Consider the following 10,475-nt stretch of genomic DNA (forward strand, 5'->3'; position numbering starts at 1 on the left):
TGAGGGACTTGAAGATTAGATAGTTATAGTTTTCGTTGTTAATAAATTCAGAAAAGGAACTCACTAAGAGGTGTAATGTGTATAAGTCTAAAAGACATGATAAGAAAGTTTTCTGTTGGTAATACGAGATAGGATAGAAAGTGAATTAGGTACATTTTAGACTCACCAAAATAGGATAGAAAATGAAATATTTTTTCTGAATTTATCAATTGCAAATTGACGGACATAATGATGTATTTATTGCTTGTATACATAGTATATAGTTATTGTACTTATTGTATATAGTTTTTCTTATATAAGTCATAACTTTATTTTATTATTTTTTATTAGACAAATAATATTTTTTGTGCTTTAATAAATAAAACATGTCTGGAGATCAAAGGAAAAAGCAAGCCACAATGCAGAAGTAATGCAATGTTAGCACACACCTTTAATCCTATCACTTGGCGAGCAGGATCTCTGTGAGTTCAAGGCCACACTGGAAACACAGCCATGTGCAGTGGTGCATGCCTTAATTCCAAAACTAGTTAACCATGGAGGGCTGTACCAATTGACAGGAAGTGACAGAATTGGGCATGAAGAGGAAGTGATGAAGCTGAACAGAGAGCAAATCAGATGGCAGAACAGCAAGGCATATAGGCTTGGGTAGACAGGAAGCAACTTGCATTTGGAAAAAGCAGTGTTGGTGAGGTAAGGTTGGCTGGTGGCTTTCTCTTTCCCTGATCTCTCTAAGGCTTTCACCCCTGTATTGTATCTGTGTTTTTTTTTTTTTTTTTTTTTTTGGTTTTTCGAGACAGGGTTTCTCTGTATAGCTTTGCGCCTTTCCTGGAACTCACTTGGTAGCCCAGGCTGGCCTCGAACTCACAGAGATCCGCCTGCCTCTGCCTCCCGAGTGCTGGGATTAAAGGTGTGCGCCACCACCGCCCGGCGTATCTGTGTTTTTTATTTAATAAGACCATTTAGAATTTATCTACAACAGCTGCTGCTGAATACCAGATCTGCCAACAGCAGAGACCAACACAGAGCCCCAGATGTGTCCCCATTCTCCAGGCTGACCAGCCAACAGCTTGGTGAAAGGATGACTATATTGTCCACTTCCTCTGTGGAATGGACACTTTGTCCTTCCTGGAGAGGATGCTTATTCTAGTTAATGGACTCCCAGGGTTCCTCCCTTACATACATGAACAGCCCTGCCCCTCTAGTGACAATGATTGGGATAACTTGTGCTGATGATGGTCCACAGATTACCTGCCCTCAGGGATGCCCAGAATGGGGGTCTTGGATCCTGATTGGTATTTTAATTTTTTATTTATTTCTCTTGGCTGCAGTCATGGGACATGGAGACTTCCTCCTCTTTTTCCCATTCCTCCTCTGAGAAATATACCCAGATACCAGTAAATTGGGACACGTAACAGCTGATTGAACCCCAATATTTCAAGGGAATTATCTGACTTCTGCCAGTGAACAATCAAATGAAAAGAGTTACCTTATTCCCACACTTTTACCTAAGCACTGAACCCTCCCTTTCTGAGTCTTTTTCTCCTGCCCACTTGCATTCCTGAGTAAGGAATCTCTGACTCTAAAGATCCTTCACCTACTGACTTCTGATCTGTTCTCTGATACCAGGCAGACCACTAAGCATGGACAGGTATGGAAGCAGGCTAGGGTACATGCTAATAAGTTTACAATTTGAACCCACATTGGATCATAAAACTCCAGATGGCTTTCTAGAGTCTGACTGTCCATCTAATGGGTCATCCTATCTACTTGATTACTGACCTCCTTCTCTATTGAAGACACCTTTCCTGGGCAATTACAGGGAACAAAAGGATCTTCACATTCTTTGCTCCTTTGTAGATCTGTGCAAATATTTCCCCAAATGTCTTTCCATTATTTCATTATTTCCTTTTTGGTTTTTATTTTTCCTTCTCTCATACAATCCCATCTGGCCACAGAATCCTCTCCCTCCACTCCACACACACGTACTACTCCTCTGTTTCCCTACAGAAAAGCACAGGTCTCTGTGGGTTATCAACTGGACACAACATACTAAGGTGTAATAATAGTAGGCACAACACTCATATCAAGGCTAGAGGAGCCAACCCAGAAGGAAGAAAATGTTCCCAAGATCAGACAAATATGTCAGAGACTCCTCATACTCACCTTCTTAGGAGTTCCACAAACCACTGAACTAAAAAACCACAGCATGTAGTCAGAGGATTTAGTACAGACCACTGCAGGCTCTCTGACTGCCTCTTAGCCTAGGTGTCTGGGAGATGGAATGAGCTCTATTTACATGAATCAGTGGGCTCTGTTCCCCTCATGGCTTTAATTCCTCCTACAATCCTGCCTTCCTCTGTTCCTTGATGTTTCCTGAGTTCTGCCTATGTTTGGCTGTGGATCTCAGTATCTGCTTCCATCAGCTGCTGGAGAAAGCCTAACTGATATTGATTGGGCTAAGCACCATGCTATGAGTGTAACAGAGTTTCATTAGGTATTTTCACATTGATGTGTGTGTGTGTGTGTGTGTGTGTGTGTGTGTGTGTGTGTGTGTGTTTGAAGTCTGCACAAACTTCCAAAGCTGAGCAGAGCTGGATGGACTAAAATGGCATTCTTCAAACAGAAACACTACTGGAATCAACAAACTGATTTTAAATTTTTATTCATTTTATTTTTTATTTGGTTAGGTACTGTCTACAGAGATGGATGTGCCCATGGAGACAAGAGGAGGACTGAACAAGGGTCCTCCGCAAGAGCAAGAATTGCTTTAACCAACTGAGTCATCTCTCTAGTCCCACAAACTCACTTTAGAGAAACATGTCTTCATTCTCTTCCCCTTCTCTTATAACCAAATATTGACCTTTATTTTCTTCATTATGAGTGCTCTACAATATTTTCTGCTCAGTCCAATACAGACAAGTTTCTACAAAGAAATCCTGTTGTAATATTCTTCGGGTGAGCAACTAAAATGTATTCCAGTTCATAACTCATAGGAGAGAAAAAAATCAAACCAGTACAGTAACATGGTAGTGTATACAACATAGCTCAGGGCTTTCCCTCCCTTAACCTGATGATCACTTCATTTATAGCTGTATTAAAGCCTGAGCCACCATGCTGACTTTTCCTAGTTTCACTGGAAATGCTACACACACCCATAGGCTAGCCAGGTGTCATTGGTAACAACACTGGCTGCTGCTTCAGGGAGACAATTGTAGGTCACAGCTGACCAGGTCCTAAGATTGCTTCAAGGATTTGAGAGGGGGCTCCAAGAAAGGGAGATGAGCAAAAGCCAGATAACTTTGGGCTTCAGCCACTAAATGGGGACTTGAGCCCACCAATGCCTTCCAGGCTGAGGTATCAGATGCCTCAAAAGCATGAGCTGTAATGAAATCCAGTGCCTTGGTATTCAGCTGCCATGAGCTGTGGAGTTCAGCCAGGAAGAGAGTGTGGGCAGCATTCTTCACAGAGAGGTCCCTGAAGAGGGCATCCTCACACATGACCTTCAAACATTCCAGACCATACTTGTCAGCATCTGCCAGCAGAACATCTGCCATGCTGTCCAGGTCTGGTGCTGTTCCTGTGTAAATGAAGTCCATCATTGCCTTGAAGACTTGTGGCTCCAGGTCAAGGATCTCAATGCGATTCTTTCTGCTCTCCTCCATGTCATGTTGAAACATGGCTCTGAAAACTGAAGAGCAAGCTGCTAAGATGGACTTGTGAGCCTGGAATTCCTGGCCAGATACCACCAGGCAACAGTCTGTGAACTGGGAATTCTCCTAGAGCTCTCCTGGTTCATCTGCCAATGTGCAGCTTGGAACTTTAATCCCTGGCTTTCTGTTCTGGTCAGAGGCACTGAAGGAGTCCTGGATCATGCTCACCATGCAGAGAAGGGTGAGCTGGTTGTCTGGAAGAATACAAGGCCCATGATAACAGGAGGAAATCTCAAAGGATGTACTTTTTGAATCCACTAGATTAACTGACAGGTAATCTGCACTTACTTCATCGAGTCCATTAGGGATTACTGCCAAACACCATTTGTCATTGGCTTCTATTGAAAAAGTTGGGCTTCTAAGGCTTCCTAGCCTTTCCTCCACAATAGAATGGAAGTTGCTGATGGTCCACATGTAGGAAAAAGCTATTCAGAAGCTATTCAATCGACTAAGTTAGCCTAACACTGGCAGAGTTGAGTCAGCCTCTGCCATCACAGTGAATGGAATCCAGAGAGGCAGCACATGTACCAGGGATAGATTTTGATCACACTGCCAGGGGACCCTCAAACAGACCCAACTATACAACTGGCTTTGTTACACAGAGGGCCTAATCTGATCCCATGCATGTTCTATAGCTGTTGGTCTAAAGTTCCTGAGTTTCTATTAGCTTGGTTCACTTGTCTGTAGATTTCCCCATCATGATCTTGATCTCCCTTGCTAATATAATCACTCTTCCTTCTCTTTGACTGGACTCCTGGTGCTCGGCTTGGTGCTTGGTTGTGGGTCTCTGCATCTGCATTAATTAGTTACTGGATAAAGGCTCTATGATGACTGTTGGGGTATTCACCAACCTGATTACAAGGGTAGGCCTGTTCAGGCACCCTCACCATTATTGCTTGTAGTCTAATCTGGGGTCATCCTTGTGGGTTCCTGGTAATTTCCCTAGCACCAGGATTCTCCCCAAGCCATAACGTCTCCTGCTATCAAAATATCTCTGTCATTTTTGTCTCACTTGGTCCCTCCCCTAGCTCAACAATCCTGTTCTCACATGTTCTCATTTCCCATCACCTATACTCCATTGACCTCACCTCATCCCCAGTCTACTCCAGGGGATCTCCTCTGTTTCACCTGCCCAAGGTGATCCATACATCCTTCTTAGGGTTCTCATTGTTTCCTTGTTTCTCTGGAGCTGTAGATTGTATTCTGATTATCCTTTGCTTTAATTCTAGTATCCAATTATGAGTGAATGCTTACCAAGCTTGTCTTCCTGAGTCTGGGTCACCTCACTCAGAATGAGATTTTCTAGTCCCATCCATTTGCCTGCAAATTTCATAATGTCATTTTTTTTAAAAGCTGAGTAATACTCCATTTTGTATATATACCACATTTTCTTCATCTGTTCTTTAGTTGAGGGGGATCTAGGTTGCTTCTAGGTTCTGGCTGTTATGAATAATGCTGCTCTAAGCATAGTTGAGCAAATGTTCTTGTGATGTAATTGATGTCCAAGAGTGGTATCATTGGGTCTTGAGGTAGATGGATTCCTATTTTTCTAAGAAAAATCATTACTGATTTCCAAAATGCCTGTGCAAGATTACACTCTCACCAGCAGTGGAGGAGTGTTTCCTTTGTTCCACATCCTCTACAAAATAAGTTGTCATCTGTTTTTTATCTTAGCCATTCTGACAAGTGTTAAATGGTATCTCAGAGTCATTTTGATTTGCATTTCCCTGATGACTAAAGATGCTGAGCAATTCCTTAAATATCTTTCAGCCATTTGGGATTCTTCTGTTGAGAATACTCTGTTTAGCTCTGTAGCTCAGTTTTTAATTGGATTGTTTGATATTTTGCTATCTAGTTTTTTGAGTTCTTTATATATTTTAGAGATCAGCCCTCTGTTAGATGGGGGGGGCTCCAATTCTTTAGGCTGTCATTGTTTCTTATTTACTGTGTCCTTTGCCTTACAGAAGCTTCTCAGTTTCAAGAGGTCCCATTTATTAATTGTTGCTCTCAGTGTCTCTGCTACTGGGGTTAAATTTAGGAAGTGGTCTCCTGTCCCAATGCTTTCTAGAATACTTCCTACTTTCTCCTCTATCAGGTTCAGTGTAGCTGAATTTATGTTAAGGTCTTCCATCCATTTGGATTTGAGTTTTGTTCATGTTGATATATATGGATCTATTTGCAATGTTCAACATGTTGTTATCAAGTTATGCCAGCACTATTTTTTGAAGATGCTTTCTCTTTTACATTGTACAGTTTTGACCTCTTTGTCAAAAAACAGGTGTTCATAAGTGTGTGGATTGATTTAAGTGTCTTCACTTCGATTCTATTAGTCCACATGTGGGTTTTTATGTGAATACCAAACTGTTTTTATTACTCTAGTTCTATAATAGTAGAGCTTGTGGTCAGGGATCATAATGCCTCCAGAGGTTGCTTTATTGTCAAGGATTGTTTTAGATATCCTAGGTTTACTGTTTTTCCATATCAAATGCAGTATTGTTTTTTGGGTGTGTGTGTGTGAAGATTTGACTTGGTATTTTGATGAGGACTGCATGAATTTGTAGACTGATTTTGAAAAGATTGCCATTTTTACTATGTTGATTCTACCTATCCATGAACATGGCAGATCTTTCCATTTTCTGATATCTTCTTCAATGACTTTAAGTTCTTGTCATACAGGTATTTTACTTGTTTGGTTAAAGTTACCCCAAGGTATTTTGTATGGCCCTGGCCCCGTGTTTGGGTAGCTCTTGCTCTGCTTGCTGACCTTGACCTTAATGTCCTCCCTATGCTAATTCCCTGCCAGTTTCTACCCTCCTGAATGCTTAAGGGAAGTTCCTTGTTTGTGTATCCTGCATATTGTGCTTTAACAGCTTAGATACAAGATTGTAAACATCAGTAGCTAACTTCTGCCTCTGTGGTTCTCCCATTGTGCTGTAAGCATTCAGAATTCTGCTGAGGTGAATGACCAGCTGTTTTTTGTCTCTGTTTTTTGATCCACAGCCCCTCATTCGGACAATGTAAACAGGTGGTGGTAGGTCTGGATTTATCACTACAATATTATTTGTGGCTGTATCAAAGGGTGATGTTTCTCTGGTTTTTTTCTCAACCCATTTGTCATAGGAGGGCTACTGATCTTTTTAAATTAATTGTGTCTCCTGCCACATTACTGAGGGTGTTTACCAGTTGTAGGTGTTCCCAGGTAGAATTTTTGGGGCTACGTATATATACAATCATATTATTTGTAAAGAGCAAATGTTTGCTATCTTCCTTTCCAGCTTGTTTCCCCTTGATCTTCTTTTGTTGTCTTATTACTCTAGCCAGAACTTCAAGTGCTATATTGAATAGATATGGGGAGAGTGCACAGGCTTGTATTGTTCCTGATTTTAGTGGAATCACTTTGAGTTTCTTTCCATTTATTTTGATGTTGGTTGATGGCTTGGTATAAATTACTTTTATTATGGTTAGGTATGTTCCTTGTATTCCTGATTTCTCCAGGAACTTTATCATGAAGGGGTGTTGGATTTTGTTAAAGGCTTTTTCAGCATCTAATGAGATGATCATGTGGGATTTTTTTCTTTCAGATTGTTTATATGATGGATTACATTGTCAGATTTTTGTATGTTGAACCATCCCTGTATCTCTTAGATGAAATCTACTTGATCATGATGGATGATTTTTTAATGTGTTCTTGGATTCAGTTTGCCAGTGTTTTATTGAATATTTTTGCATCAATGTTCATGAGTGAGATTGGTCTGTAATTTTCTTTCTTTGTGGTATCTTTGTGTGTTTTGGAAATCAGGGTAACTATAGCCTCACAGAAAGATTTTGACAATGTTCCTTCTGTTTTTATTGTGTGGAACAATTTGAGGAGTATTGATACTAGCTCTTCTTTGACATTCTGGTAGAATTCTGCACTGAAACCATCTGACACGTGGCTTTTTTTTTTCCCCCTTGGGAGAATTTTAATGACTGCTTCTGTTTCTTTAGGGGTTATAGGTCTAATAAAATTGCTTACTTAGTTCTCTCTCAAATTTGCTATCCAGATTTCAATATTAGTTTCAGAGAAGACAGTCTAGACTACTAGGGACTGTTACATCACTCCATTTTCTCTCTAGGTTTCATCTAAGGTCAATAGGTAACTAGTTTTGGCCATTATTCACAACTGTTGAACATTTTGGGACATTTTATTCACACATATAAAAAAGTGTTGTGCTAGTGTACACAAAAGTACCAGAATATACATAATAAATCTTTCTATAGATGAGGAAGGGGTATTTATTAGCATGACTTGGGACTACAGTCCTGCAAATTCCACAATGGATATCCATGAATGGGAAGTACAAGAATCCCATAGTTATTCAGTCTAGGAGGTTGGACAGCTGAGCTGTATTCAATATATGTTGGCATTCCAGAGAAGTATTCTCTAAAGAGAGGAAAGGAATGGACTTGCTGCAAGGTGAGGGCAAGGAGGCAAAGAGCAACAACAGAGGGTGTGGCTGAATTTAGGGTGTGCCTTCCAGAATCAAGATATGGATTAAAGGTGTGTGTGTGTGTCTTCAGGCCCTGAGATCCGGATTAAATGTTTATCTCTTCCTACCTCCAAATACAGATTGTAAGTGGATCTAACTCTGCTACTTAAGCAGAAAATCTCAGAGATGTGTCCTCCATTTTAGGATTTTAGTTCTTTCCATAAGAAGTCAAGTTGGAAACCAAGAATAAAAATCATAAGTGAATTTTGCTTTGTGTTATGTGTAGTCTTAAATGCTTCTCAATTTAATCATGTTGATTGATTAGATTCAACCTCCTGATACATTAATATGTCACATTTTAAACTGTGAGTTCTCTCCTCTTCAAACTTTCAACTTCCATGCTTACTCTGTAGTGCCTTAAAAGTAAGAAAGTATTCTGGTTTGCAGCAGAAGATATTAAACAGTTATGAGGAAGGCATTTTGAGATGATTCCTTTTCAAAATGTGATCTGTAAATGCTCCCAACAACTATCATGCTCATTTCTATGAAGTACAGAATGTGATCAACAGAAACCATAGAGGTAGGTGTTGCAGGAATCTTAAAAGTTCTTATTAATAAAATCAAACCCGAGGCAAGTTATTGGGGTTCATGCTGGTAGATCAGAGAGACAGAACAAGCCACAGCTATCTCACCTCGCCGGATCCTCAGCTAGTCCTATTTCCTCAGACTGGAAGCCTCTGAGTCCTCGTCCGGAATGAGTCTCAGCTGAAATACTGCTCAAAAGCCTGAATGCTTAACCAGCCAAAAGCTTAACCAGCCACATGTTTAACCCACCAAATGCCTCTAGTTTCTGCCTTATATATCTTCCTACTTTCTACCACCACTCCCTGGGATTAAAAGCTGGCTTTCTGGGATTAAAGGCGTGTCACCATGCTTGGCTGTTTCCAATGTGGCCTTGAACTCACAGAGATCCAGAGGGATTTCTATCTCTGGAATTCTAGGATTAAAGGTGTGAGTGCCACCATTTTCTAGCCTTTGTATCTAGTGGCTGTCTGTTCTCTGAACCCAGATAAATTTATTAGAGTACACAATATTTTGGTGAACACAATACCACCACAGGTAGGGGCTTTGAATGGTTCCCACTCTGTAGTGTGATCAGGAATATGTTCCCTTCACCTCATCTCTCTCCAGTTAGTCCTGTCTTAGAGAGGCTCTCTAAGCCTAAAGGACACAGAATAAATTCAGATTCAATCAGCTCAGCCATTCCCAGTCTGGCTCTTCTGTAAGTATTACTCCAACACTACTTTCTGTTAATATAGGATAAACATCATTTGACCATTATTCACAACTCATTTGTGGAGAGGCACAGGTGGAGCTTTTTTTTTTCCCATTGGTAGGGAGTTTCACAGGGCAAACTGATTTAGTCAAAAATACTCAGATTCCCAACAGTAAGAGGTGCATATATTAAGCCTGCAGGGTGATGTCCTCCTAGCTAAGAGAGCCACTGTTCACTAAAGGAAAACAAAGATGAGAGAACCACAATAAAACACACACACACACACACACACACACACACACACACACACAAACCCCACAGGACTTTCTAGCACATATTCATACACGTGAACAGATATGAGGAACAAGGTGAAGTATCAAACAAATTCTAAACCATGGGGAATAGCCCCATGACATACCTCTCTTATGTGTCCACACAGAATGTGCTTTAACAAGACATTCCTCCAGACTTGAGAGTCCAAATAACTTTCTAATCTATTTCCTTTTTGTGTGGAAGTTTTATGCAGTAATTGATTAAAGGGAGTCTTGGATGCCTAGATTAGAATGGGCACACCCTGGAGCTCTTGTACTCCATACCCATGCCCACTCCAAGGGGCCCTCAGTCCACCACTGTGTCCACTTCCGGTCTATGGAATCTCAGTAGTATCTTCAGAAATGTAGGATAGCCACCAGAGAAGAACTCTGGGACATGGATCTACTCCAATAGAAAGTCTGTATTTACAGGCTGACAATTACACTGGTTATTCAGGAACCTACTGTACCTTAGAGACTTTCTGGGGTAAGCTCTCAAGAACAGAGTCTGTATTCTAAATTGACATAATTCTGTTAAAAAGAACAGTTATGGAGGCCAAACAGTAGGGGCAGAATATTTATAGTTTCCTCATCAGTATGGATGTTGATGGATTAGGCCCTTGTTTCTGTTTTGGCAGGTGGTGCTGTGTATGTAAAGGATTTTGCAGCCTGAGTGGTACTTCCTCCATGGAATATGGTGACATCTCAC

This window comes from Peromyscus maniculatus, chromosome 6 (genome assembly GCF_049852395.1).
Source record: "Peromyscus maniculatus bairdii isolate BWxNUB_F1_BW_parent chromosome 6, HU_Pman_BW_mat_3.1, whole genome shotgun sequence".
Lineage (NCBI taxonomy): Eukaryota > Metazoa > Chordata > Mammalia > Rodentia > Cricetidae > Peromyscus > Peromyscus maniculatus.